The sequence below is a fragment of the Poecilia formosa genome, unplaced genomic scaffold, assembly GCF_000485575.1.
Source record: "Poecilia formosa unplaced genomic scaffold, Poecilia_formosa-5.1.2 Scaffold19, whole genome shotgun sequence".
Lineage (NCBI taxonomy): Eukaryota > Metazoa > Chordata > Actinopteri > Cyprinodontiformes > Poeciliidae > Poecilia > Poecilia formosa.
In genome coordinates this window covers 4,074,969-4,087,757 of record NW_006799958.1, presented here as the reverse complement: position 1 = coordinate 4,087,757, position 12,789 = coordinate 4,074,969, and the positions used below count along the sequence as shown (strand labels likewise).

At 39.3% G+C, this 12,789-nt stretch overlaps 1 protein-coding gene across 5 annotated transcripts in view; it reads right to left on the bottom strand.

The window, feature by feature from the left end:
• The window catches only part of LOC103134845 (interleukin-1 receptor type 1), a 47,872-nt gene extending 35,487 nt beyond the window's left edge, over positions 1-12,385 (bottom strand). The window contains exon 1 of one of the 5 annotated variants that reach the window (XM_016669059.1): positions 11,958-12,385. The gene's annotated coding sequence lies outside the window, so the exon portion shown is untranslated. The other 4 variants (XM_016669060.1, XM_007547321.2, XM_016669061.1 and 1 more) reach the window with 4 other exon arrangements.
• Positions 12,386-12,789: the final 404 nt, after the last annotated feature.

The following is a 12,789-nucleotide window of genomic DNA, read 5'->3' as shown; positions in this document are numbered from 1 at the left end:
TAAATGACCGTGCCTTATGGATTACTGCAGCAATCTGAACATGCTGTGCCAGCCAGTGGGTCTCTGACACAAACCTCCAGTGTAAAGATTTTCATAATATATGTGTTTCTCTTCCTCTCTCTGCTCCTTCCTTCCCCATTCTCCCACCCTCTGCTCCTCAACCACAGATACCGGTACCGGAGGAGTCACAGCGGAAACTGCTGAAAAACGCTGAGTAATGCTTTCAAACCAGGCACACGCCTGGTGTCCATGGAGATGCCATTCTCCGTATCTGATGACTAAATGAACCCAAATGATTAAAAAAGAAAAAAAAAACACCCAGTCTCCCTCACTGTTGAAGGTATTCTGTTCTGTGCTTAGGCTTGTATGTCTTTAAAAACTAAAGAGCTAATGCTAAGGTCAGACTGTCAAAACTAAAAACAAGGCTAAGTTTAATGCCAAGAAATGTTCTTCCTGCTGGGTTCATCTTGAAGATGGTAATGATTGTTTTTCCCCTCCGCACCTTCATATTTTATCTCCTCAGTCAAATAAAACTGCAAATATACACAAGTTCATGTTAGAAGTTTTCATAACCATGCCAAGAGAGGGAAAGCATTTTAGGAGTAAAATGGCAGGAAATTCTGATGTTTTTTCTAAAAGTGTGTTTTAAAGCTGTTAAGTAAGTTCAGTACATTTCCTCCATGCTCTGGTTGTTACATTAGTTGTTTTGCCAGGATTTCCTTCCTTTAACGTGGCCAGGAAAGAACCCATCAACATCTATTATTGGCAATCTTTTTTTTTAAATAACGAATAAAAAACTGGATTATGTCGACCCATACTGACTTGCTTCCTTTCTTTCTTCAGAGAAGAACATTTACATTTACCTGAATGCTACAAAACTTTTTTTTTTCTACAGTGTTTGATGGAGATTAGAATAACTTTTTAGATTTAACATAAAGGTTGTTTTGGAAAATGCAGCCAGTCGAGCGAAGTCTCAGAAACGCCGATGCGGCGCAGCAGACCTGTTAGCTAAGTGTGACTTCCTGTTCCTGCCTAAATTAAACAGCAATACCTTTACAGTATTCATCCTCTACATCGCACCATAGATTATTTACACCTATATGTTCACACAGAGCGTGTACAGCTTCAAATAGGAAATGGCTATGTTTTTGTTTTTGACTGTCTCCATAGCGACGTCCCCCCCCACCAGTGTCCTTTGTCCATCAGAGGAAGGACGCTGTAATGTTTGGAGCACCTCAGGGCTCAAACACAAACTGGCAGTGCATTAACAAGCAGTTCAGATGCTGGTTACCATGGATACAGAAATTACACTTTTTTCTTTTAAAGCTCTTCCTGCTGCTTGCATGTCAACATTTGTGACAGGTGCAGCTTGATCTGCATCTGAAGACCGATGCGGCTTCATCATCATCGTTCTCTGGACTTAAAGAAGAAGAACAAAATGAAACATTAGTAGTCTTATAGTTTCATTGGTTATATCTGTTTCTAACACCACAGATTTTCCCACGGAGAGTGATCTTTATCTAACCACATCCTTCGCCAAACGTGTGACTGACTGACAGTGGCAGACGGGGGAGCTTCGCTATTCATTTCCAAAGCAATGACTGGGTTCAGTTTTGACTAACAGTGTTGAATCATTTGACTAAAAGGGGTTTCAGGTACAGTTGCGTGTCTGTATTATGCCTTTGGGACTGTTTAAACTCTCAATTGTAGTTTCACAACAATATTGTAGAGATCTAATCTACATGGATAAGATGATATTTCTGAAAGAGATGTGTGTGATGCATGTCCTCCTGATGTTCCTGTTGAATTAAAAGCTAGGAAAGCAAAATCCTCGACCTGTTTGTTACAAGTTGGAATTAAAAATATCTAATTTACAAAACAGTTCAGATTTGGAGAAATTTATTCTTCTCTTTTTTTCTAACCTTCAATTCTGATCGGGCTGCATTTATTATTCTTTGGACACAGAAAGTCCAAACTAATCATGTATTAAGTTTGATTGTTTTCTCTCTTTTTCTTTTATTTGCAACTTACAATGCAGTTATATATTTCACGAATCACCAGGACCACTAGTGGCTGCACCAGTAAATGACTGAATAATATCTAAAAATCAGGTCTTTCTCTTCTATTTAATACAACAAAGACAATAAAAAAACTGTTTTTTTTTTGTCACTGAAGAGACTTTTAGAAAAAAACTAAATAGATAAAAATAAACAGTTATCAACATATAAAAGGCATCCTACAAAAGCAAGATCGTAAGAAACCTGATTGCACAAGTAAATTTGTAAGATCCGTGACAAAGCCCAAAAATTTATAAGGTTGAAATCTACCTGAGGTGCTAAGCTTTTTTTTCCAAAAGACGGATTGTAAGGGGAGAACATGCAAACTCCATGCTGAAAGACCCCAAGCCGGGATTTAAAACCTGCTGCCAGGCAACAGCTCTACCAGCTGCACCAATGAAATTAACCTCACGGCTTAAAACCAATTTCAGACACGATACGTCTGGAGCCGTTTTGGTTTAAAAAGTCAGATGCTAATTTTCAGCTCTGATCGGAAGTCAAATAAGTCACAGATTTCAGAAGAGAAGAAGTCGAGCTAATCTGGCTCAAGCACCTGGGATTACTCTGACTTGAGTGACTAAGAACCTGCATAACCATCCAGAGTCGTTGCAGAGTCAGAGCATGCCGAGCATAGTTTAAATCTGGGACAAGCTTAGACAGAGCAGCATGGGAGAGGAACCCAGGAGGAGTTCAGCAGGTCGTCCTGACAGTGGGTGGATGGAGATGGATGACTCTCATCAAAGGGAAAATTATTTTGTCTCAGCATTCTGACTTTTTTTTATTTATTATTATTCAAGGGACTTATTTAATCTTATGAGATCAAAAGACATAATTCTGAGGGAAAAAAGTCAGAATTCAGAATTTCAGATTTTTTCCCCTTTTTTTATTAGATTTTTTTTACTTTAATCTTCTGAGATCAAAATTCTGCGAAAAATCACAGAATAATATTTTTGTTTGTTTTTTTGTTTCTTTTTTATCGGTCCTAATCCTCTTCCATTGTGTCAGTAGCTAGTTGTGCTAGCAAAAAAAAAAAAAAACTTAATTGAAAATCATGTTTAAACTCAAAATTTGATTTTCCAGACCTCAGATTAAAGGAGAGCCAAGCTTCTTTTCTTTTTTTTTTATCAGGATCTACTTAATCTTCCAAGCAAACAAAGCTCCATGTTACTACCGCCTATGGAGACGGTGGAGAGGTTGAGAGAGCGATAAAGTGATTACTCTGTTTGTCCTTGTCAAAGAGGAGGAGCGGTGGCTGCCTGGAACTGGAAAATTCATCTTTATTTTATTGAAGTGATAACACACAAATCTCTGATTGCTTCCCGGAGGGACCTTTCTGCTCCCAACAAAACAAGCTCATTCATTCTCCAGAGCAAAGCACAACATGTCCAGCAAATGCTTGCGAGGCAGAAACCACAGCGTGCGACGCTGTTGGGTAATGGGCCTCTCTAACGGAACAAATTTGTGCAACGATTGATTTCACGACGGAAAGGTGTTTATTTCTGTTTGCCTTCAGTCAAGTGCTAGCAGGAGGGAGCTGTCCTGCTCAGTCACGCGAACTTTGTCCATCTGTTTGTGAGGCGACCGTTTCAACACTCAGGCTCAGGAGCGAACACGGGTCCAATGTCCCGACGACATGTAGGGAACCGATAGGCTCGTAAACATCTGACGTCAAGGGCTTCGTAGTCAACACTGTGTCATGTTCACAAGCTGAGAAACCAAATCTGAAATTAGGAATGAGTTTAGTGTTACTCATAATGCAACAGAGATGTGGTTGATTTGATGCAACAAAGCACTTAAGATTCCTGACAAGTCAGAAGGGAACAGAGAGAAAACGACAAAGACACAGATTAGACTTTTACTGGCGAATTAAATGTAAACGTTACAAAGACCAGTGGTTTTAGTCTGTGTTTTCTCATGGTTGCATCATTCCAAACCTCAGGTTTTCTGTGGCTCTACATTTTTGAACTGAGCTTTTGTTTAACTTTTATAAGAAGGTAACATTTTGCATGTCGTAGTGACGTTTCTCGGGTCTTTGTTCAGTAGATTAGTTGGCCCTGTAGGCTGAAGCTACAGTCAGTCTTACTGTCTGAAAACAAATGCAGTTTCATAACACAGGTAACAGAAACACCAATTTATAAACCTTAAACCATCATCATGTTTGCATTAGATGGTTATTTACAAAGAAGCTGATTGGTCCACAGAAGTGATGTTGGAGGTGGTGTACCACCATTGAGCTTCCTGTGTGAAACACACATTGAGGCCAAAACATGCAAATCATTTCTACTAAGAGAAACTGTCAGACAGTAAATTACAAACCAAAAATATAGCTGTTTCAAGCTGCGTTGCTTTTCTGTTATACAGTTTGTCTCACTGGAAATGCTTTACGTCTTCATGTTTCCCCACAGGTACGTTGGTGATGCACCTCAGTTTCACCTGCAAATCTGTTTCTCTGAATGTAACTCTGAATATAAGGTGTATTAATATGTACACCTTATACACAACATGATTGTTTAAAAGTTCTTGGGGTTTGCGACGTCACTCCATCTCCATTCATTTCCTATGGAAGTTGCACGATGAGACACAATCGCTCTCCCTCCTCTAGCCAAACACCCGACAAAATCAGCTCATGTGAAATGTCGAACTCGTACGTGTAGAAGTACACAAGTGAACTTGTGTAACGACACAGGAAAATTGTCAAAATTGTGTCAAAATTATTTGCTGATTTAAAAAGGTTAGCTTAGGACAATGAATGACCTCAAAATTGTTTTGGGGTGAAGTTCACATCAGCTAATTTAGTTCCCATTCCTTATATTACTAGGAAGAAATGGTAAGCTAAGCAAAAATGACATTTTTTTTTAAAGGGAGAAAGATTTGATTTCTTATGAAAAAGGGGAATTGAAACCTCGATCCTTGGTTCATACACTGAGCCTGCGAGGCGAGTCCCAACTTGCTACGCTGACTGACACACGCCCTGAATGGGTGTAGAGTTCCCACCACAAGTCTGTTCATCAAGCTTTGTCATTCATTCCTGACCAGAGAGATCAACAACTGCTAATACCTGAAATAACTGCAGACGCCTATACAAGAAGGTCAGTTTGCTACTACTCCACCTGCTGTCTAGACCGCCTGAAAGAAAGAAGGAGTTCTTGTTCACCTGTAGCAGCTGATGAAGACAAAGGAGTAAAAGTCAAACAAAATGAATGACCATGTATAACATTTCCATGCCAGTTAGAGATACTTTTAAGTTCCAGTGTCATTTAAATAGCCGGGGCTGCATGAGGTGTAGCTGTATTAGTCCCCAACGCAGTCGTCCAGGGTGCCATTCCTAACTTTTGGGAACAGCATATCCATCCCCACCCTTTTTCTTTTTCCTTGCCCACTCCCTGTACAATTAGTGTCCTTAACGGCCTGTAGCGCCACAAAATCATAAGCCTTGAAAAAGGAACAAAGACACACTTGAATGGGCTGTTTGGTCAACCTCAACAACCTTTCAACCGCCTTCAGGCATCAATAGATGTACTTCTGCAGACTTCTGCAGATTTTTCCTTTAAAAAAATGTCACTGTTCTTACAACAGTTTGAATGTGTTGATCAGTTTGTGAGGTTTTTCCTCAATCACTCGTCCCTTGCAGCAAGAAGGTCCAGAGTGCGACTTGCGGTCTGGGGTCTTTCTGGATGGAGTTTGCTTGTGCGTAAGTAGATTCTCTCTACCTACTTCAGATTCCTCTGACACTCTAAAACATGACTCATCGATATCTAAATTGAGAGAGTGTGGACATGTTTGTCCTGCTTGTCTCTGTTGCCCTCTGAAAGACTGATGAACTGTACAGGGTGTACAGGGTGTTGCCGAATGACCGCTAGAGATAGGCAAGAACAAACAGGTATAAAAAATTGATGGATGGTTTCATTTTTCCTGTAGGTTATGAAACTGTTTCAAAAAAAGGTCCACTTGCAAGTTTTTGACAGGTTTTTAGTTGGTCTAGAAGTTCCTAAAAGTGATGAGTTCTCCAATCATCCATTAGGGAGGCCATTGTGGTCAATAGCTGAGGCAGGTTGCCAAGGCATTACAAGGCATCACAGACTTGTGTAATCACCTTTTCACTGTCAATGAATGAGGGATTGTGTTTGGTAATATTGCCGATATTTAGAAAGTTTTCCTTCCTTGTAAAAATGTTTAATTTCTCTCTTTCTAGTAGACGGATATCAAACATGCTCCATGAAAATGTTCTTGATTGTTAAAAATGTCTCCCATCCCCCTCTCATCTGCCGGTTGCGGTTTGGTGGTGTCGGGTTTGTCGCTTCTGTTCGCATCTTCGGGTGTTTCTCACATTTGGGTTCGCTTTCTGTTTTGGAAAGCCTTGCGTGCTCGGGATCAGAACTGGACGTGCTTCTCTTTGTCAGAGAGCGAGGTCTGAACCCCGTTCTATTTTTAGCCAAGCATGAGAAAATATCTCTCAACCAAAGATGCAGAGTTGGGGTAGACGGAAGGAGCAGCTAATCTCAAGGGTGTCAAAATACATCGTTTCAGCGAAAAAACATAAGCATGACACGAACTGTAGTGGCCTTTCCAAGTGTAATTACTGTAATCTCCGTAACTGAGATTGATGAGTTACAAGCCGTAGGAGGCTGTCAAAATCCATGACTCATTTTGCACTAAAGAAGCAACACAACGGGAGTTACCTCTGGCGCAGCGCGGCACGATAGCTGGGGATCAACTTGACACAGGGCAAGACAGAGAGAAACATTCTGTAAAGTGAAAGCGTGTCTCGTATTCTTATAGTGAAGATCTTTATCTGCTTTGGTTTGTGGTGAGATGCTCCGAGATGTCTGATTTATCACACCTCTTTCAACAGTAGCTGTGACGCAACAGAACAAATTGTGCTCTGGCAAAGCTAGATGTTAACGAAGCAAACAGCTTCAAGAAGAAACAATGCTCAAATCAAGATACACGAAGCTCCATGACTTGGGGAAAAAAATGGGGAATGTGGCAATATAGACTTGTTTTTGACCTCAGCTCAGAGTTTAGTCTTACACGAAACCCTCTGGTGGTTTACTGAACGACAACCTGACTTGTTCCATGCATGAAGTGGCTAACCATGTCCTAACCAGAAGCAGTGATTGTTGTTAAAAACACATGTTGCTGCAACTGCAGAAATAAATGTAGACAGAAGAGCAAACAGAGAAGACAATAAAATCCTGACACTTCTAATTAGTAATCCCAAACCAATCTAGGGTAAGCACAGGTTTAAGGAGCTGCATCATGCTTTTCTATACATGCTTTGTAATGGAAAAAATTCTATACAATGCTTAAGAATAGTTACCTTTACTACAGTTTCTCCGTCTGCGACAGGAAGAGAAAGGAGGTGAGCCCTCTTTTGAGGTTGGAGTTAAAAAGCTCTTCAGTCGGAGAGACAACACTGAACGCTGTGTTTTATTGACATCCTACTTATACAAATTTATTATGCGGGCAATATTAGGTGATTCAGTTCCTACAAGAGCATTAAAAAAAAAATCTAAAATAAAATAAAAACTCTGTACCCTAAGCTTAAAGCAAACATGCAAAGTGCATTGACTCACCTAAGAGCAAGCAACGCGCGAGGCGGTGAGACACACAGGAAGGATTAGAGAGTTTACACGGGACGCCAGAGCAAAGAGAGGAAGCCTCACCTCTGACCTGTGCGTGCAAAGTGGAGTCTCCACCATGCAGCTCAGCCAGTTAGTCAGCAGCTTGGTCCCACCTCCACGGGACGAAACAACACAGAGAGAAGGAAGAGTGTGTTTGGATTGCGGCTGGACGCTCTCCGTTCACCTTCCTCTTGCGTTTCAACACACTGATAAAGTCTTTCTGATGCCCATCCCCAGGTGAATAACTGACCGTAAGCTGGCCTAAAAATAGCTTCTCCTAACTGGAGAAAGTGTTAGCTGCCACTGTGTCATGACTGCAACTGGAAATAATTTCCTGGACTCAATAGTTACCAAAAAAAAAAAAATTATGGAGTTACTTTGGCACACACACACACACACGCACACACACACACACACACACACACACACACACACACACACACACACACACACACACAAAAAAAAATAACTCCCCTTATTATGATCCTTTCAAGTTCCAAAAATTGGAAAGTTGCCTTTTCATAACCTATTTTGAAGGTTATGCAGCGTAATTTATAATGCATAAATTACGGCTGACATTTTAGAAAGCAAACATTGTTTTCCTCTAATAACATGACACAACCCAAAGTTGAGTAATGTGGACACACCAGACGTGATGCCATGGCAACGAAACAAAAGCTCTAGCAGACTCAGCAACCAAACCCTCAAGGTAACTCCCGAGTGTTGTTTGTGAGCATAAACTTTCTCAAAGAAGAATAGCTTTTCACAGAATAATTGGTTTTCTTTTTCTTGTTTCAATAAACTAAGCTTGCTGACATCCACAAACGTGGTTATAAAATAAATCAATAAGTGTTTATTCTTTATGTTTATCATCAGATAAATTGTAAATGCATTTTTACTAGTTACATTATTACAGCATAAAATTCTCATTATATTTGTAGTAAAGTAAGACTTTCTGCAGCTTCCGTTCACTAGATTTATGAAACCACTGAATGCTCCACTAATATAAAGAAGCATATTCTGCTGACTCAGACGCTTGGATTTAGAGAAAAAATGCTGGTCAGAACTGGAGCCAAAGGTCTGTCTTTGAGAATGCTAACAAAAAAATAATGTTTTCTTTTTCGTAGTCACATTTCCCATCAGAAGCATCATATTTCTTTAATAGCTATATTCTCAGCTGCTTCTTCTAGTTTTACTTTGTTTCATATTGCTCATCTTAGAACAATCATCCATGTCGTTAAGTGCTGCATAAACTGCAAAAATGTACATTTAAGATGACAGGAAAAAGAGTATGGTTTCCCATAAAACAAGCATATTGCTGGCTGCCAGAAATGTAAGGCTCACGGGTTTCCCCATTGGATTATGACTCGATAACTTGTTTGATAACGTCACAGTAATCATACATTAGCATTTAGTTATGAGTCGGTCTCAATCATTCACAGCTCACTGCAAAATGTCACATTGTTCGAACAAAGCGTGAACCAACTACAACCCACAAAGTGACAATAAGCAAAATCCTGGACTTCTTTTTTTTCCTCCTGAGTCATATAAAGATAAATCCACAAGATTTCCCCCCCCCCCACGACAAAAAGAAAGAAACTTTCTTCAGTTCAGATTGCAACACTACAAACATTTGAGCAAATCCTCCCTCCCCAGAAAAGAAAAGAAAAGAAAATCATCTGGAGAACGCTACGAAATGTTCAACAGTGAAAGTACAACAGTGTGACCCGGGCTAACCATCTGTGACGGATTAAGAAAACAATTCATCAGCGAAATTATTTATTTGGGAGCAAATATGAGTCATGTGATTCAAACATACGCTGTTCCAGAAAGATCCGCGTACGATGAGCAGTGGCTGTTAAATAACCAAATCCACATTCAACAACTTTATATATGCCCATAAATTAACTCAACTGATTGTTTTTTTCATTCCACGTCTGGAAGAAGTGTGATATATATATATAAAAATAAAAAAATTGTAAGCCAGGCATTCAGATAAGCCACATTTTAAAATTTAAAGTTCGGACATAAAAAGAACTTTTCTTTGAGAAATTTTGATTGGACTTGATGATGATTGTTTATCGAAGCTGTCCAGTCATTTCGTCATCAGTAAAAAGCGAAAACAAGTTTTGGCAAAAATGTTTTGCCTCTTGTTTAAACTCCACTAAAACGTCTGCGACAGCTGGGATGAACTCCACATCACCTTAGCAGTGCCTTTAAAGTGACCTTCAACTTTCCCACATTCTGTTTTTTTCATGAATTCAAAACAAAATCGTGCATAGTCACCAATCTGGAGGAAAATTATGGAAAAAGGTTTCACAAGTAAAAACCCAAATATTGTAGTTAGAAATTATGATAACCTCACCTCAGTCAATGCTTTGGAGAATCACGTTTCACTCAAAGTACGTCAGTAAGTCCTTCAATGTAAGCTGATATCGGTTTCGCTTATCCAGAAACTCACAATTTTGCTAATTCTTCCTTTTAAAAATATCTCCAGCTAATTTTGGTTGCCTTCGAACACTGATTTTGGAATCTTGCGTCTAACTTTTATTGAATTTTGCACTGGAATTATTTGTTTTGCGTGAACATCACTTTCTTCTTTCTCATGTTTGCTGTGCCGCCTGGACGGAGTTTCTCTCGACTTCCTTTCAACAACAGCTTTCTTCCCGACACTCTTTCACAAGATTTGTGTCAAAGTCAGTTTCAGTTTACAGACCACACCAGCCGGACCGCAAGCTCAACTTCAGATAAAATAAAATCCCAGTTTAAAAGACAAAGCGTACATCGGCTTACCAAACTCCCCTAAAAAAATAATAGTCAATGAAATAAGTTGGGTTTTGCACATCTTCTAGTTTTTCTGCCCATTGATTCTCCTACCTAACTTGCACATTTCTGCAGCTCCTCCAGAGTTAGAGTTGGCTCTAGGCTGCTTTTCTGCTTTGTGCGCTCATTAGCCAGCCTGCATGTTTCAGCGGATGGTCATGCCTTGGCAGGTTAGCGGTCGTGCCGCGGGGGTTTGTCAGATGGTGGATTGAACGCAGCTCTGTGAGGCGATCAGAGCGTGGGATGTTGATTTAGAGCCTGACTAAACTTCATAACCTTCTCCCTGAACTCTCTGCTGCACTGAAAAAACAAACACGGGGCTTCATTTCTTACATGTCATAAAGTTAAGCTTGTCAAACTTGCTTTACTTACGTTTGTTTAACATGACAGTTTAATATATTTACTTGGATAAACTGATTATTTGTGACAAATTAACTTTTTTCTGTTTACAGTGTGTTTTTCATGATGATGTCTTTTACTCTCATGCTCTTTAACTAACCTCTGAGGCCTTCACTGAACATCTGTATGTATACTGACACACAGCTGGATGTCTTTTTTTTTGTACTAACAATGTGACTCGTTTTATTTCACTCCATATCCATCAGGTGTTTCTTTGTAAAATTGTTTTAAAACTCCATAATGTTTTTCTCCCACTTTCCCCCATTTGTTTTGTTGGCTTGTGTTGGTCCGTCACTTAAAATTTGGCTGAAATGCATCAGATATTTTAGTTGTTGATTTATAGATCCACATATTTTCATGTACATACTTGCTCTTATTTCAATTTATTTACTTCATTTATTTATGTTTAGATCATATTAACTTGTAATTGTCACTTGTGTTATACTGTATTGGCTAATATTTAACACTGGAAAGCAGCTTGTCAAAAAAAAAGAACCAATTTCCCTTCAGGGATAAGGAAATATGTTTTTATGATTTCACGATGTAAAGCACTTTGAACCGCCTTGTTGCTGAAATGTGCGAAACAAATCAACTTGATTGACTGATTGGTTAATTAAAGTATATTCTGATTTTTCGGACTCTGATTCTGTAACGTGACAAAATGTGGAAACTATTGTTAAAGCTTTTACAGATTGTCCTCAAATCTCTTAATCGTCTTAAGTTTGAAACAGTGATTTTCTTTTTTCCCCTCCAATACGTTTTTCTTTTTTACTTTGTATTTGGAAAAATAGCTCAGTATATCAGACGTGCTAAACGTCAAGAATTTTGAGTTTTAGACAATACAAGCAAACATTGTTGGAATAAGTTTGGTGCTTTGTGACCAAAGGGAAATCTAACCACAGATTTATATTAGCTCCAGCAGCAGTGAGCCCTGAACAGAGCCATAGGACGTCCCACATGGGAATTCCTGATGTAAGACGTTATGACAAGTCAAGGATCTCTTCGTGCTAATGCTTTTTCCATGAATCAATGTCGTTTAAAGCGTAGAACTCACCAGCCTGGTGTTATGTTAGTTCCTCTGTAAAGACACTCTCTTCCTCAGGTTCCATAAAAAGCCACTATAAACATCTTTATGGAGGGGAAAAAAAAGAAGAAAAAAGTAAGCTGAGTCGTCGCGTTCTTCCCAGCTCTTACTTCCTCTTCTGGAGACTGAAGCAATTTCCTTTTTAGTAATCTTTTGAAAGCCAGCAGATGTGCTAACATGTTGAGCAACAGCTGGGAGGAGAGCAGTCTGGGATCATGCTCTTCATGTTTTACACACCGTGCTCAGCTCTTACATAGCAGATATTAGACTTTTTTTCCCCTTTGTGTTTTGTTCCCAGTAGCAAAGTTTAAGTCATGACACTGCTGCTAGAATAAACAACGTGAGTCGTTTCCCAGCCTGCTGGATTTTTCCAGCGTTTCTGAGCCCGGTTTCCCTCGGGACTGTCCTCTTCCACACGTGCATTTGGTTTGTGTTCGAGCATGGAGAGACCTCTTGTGGTTGAAGTGAGAAATTACACAATATTTAATAAATGCCGAGACGGAGAGAGAGAAAAAAAGAAAGTCCACACTTTTGTAAATATTGTAAATAATTACATTTAATGTTTAATTTCTATATTTCTATGAATCTGAATGAGGTTAAAGATTAATTTACTGTGGAGCTTTGTGTGCTGTCGAGTACGTAAAAACGCATTTATGTAGTTTCTGCTTCTAAGTCGAGGCTTTTTTAATGTAGTTTTTCCCCTCTATGTCTGTGCGCATTAGAGTAGTACTAAATGTTTCAAGTGTAATATTATTTAGTTCATCTTAGGTTTTATGATGAGTTCTTATTTGCTCCCATCTGT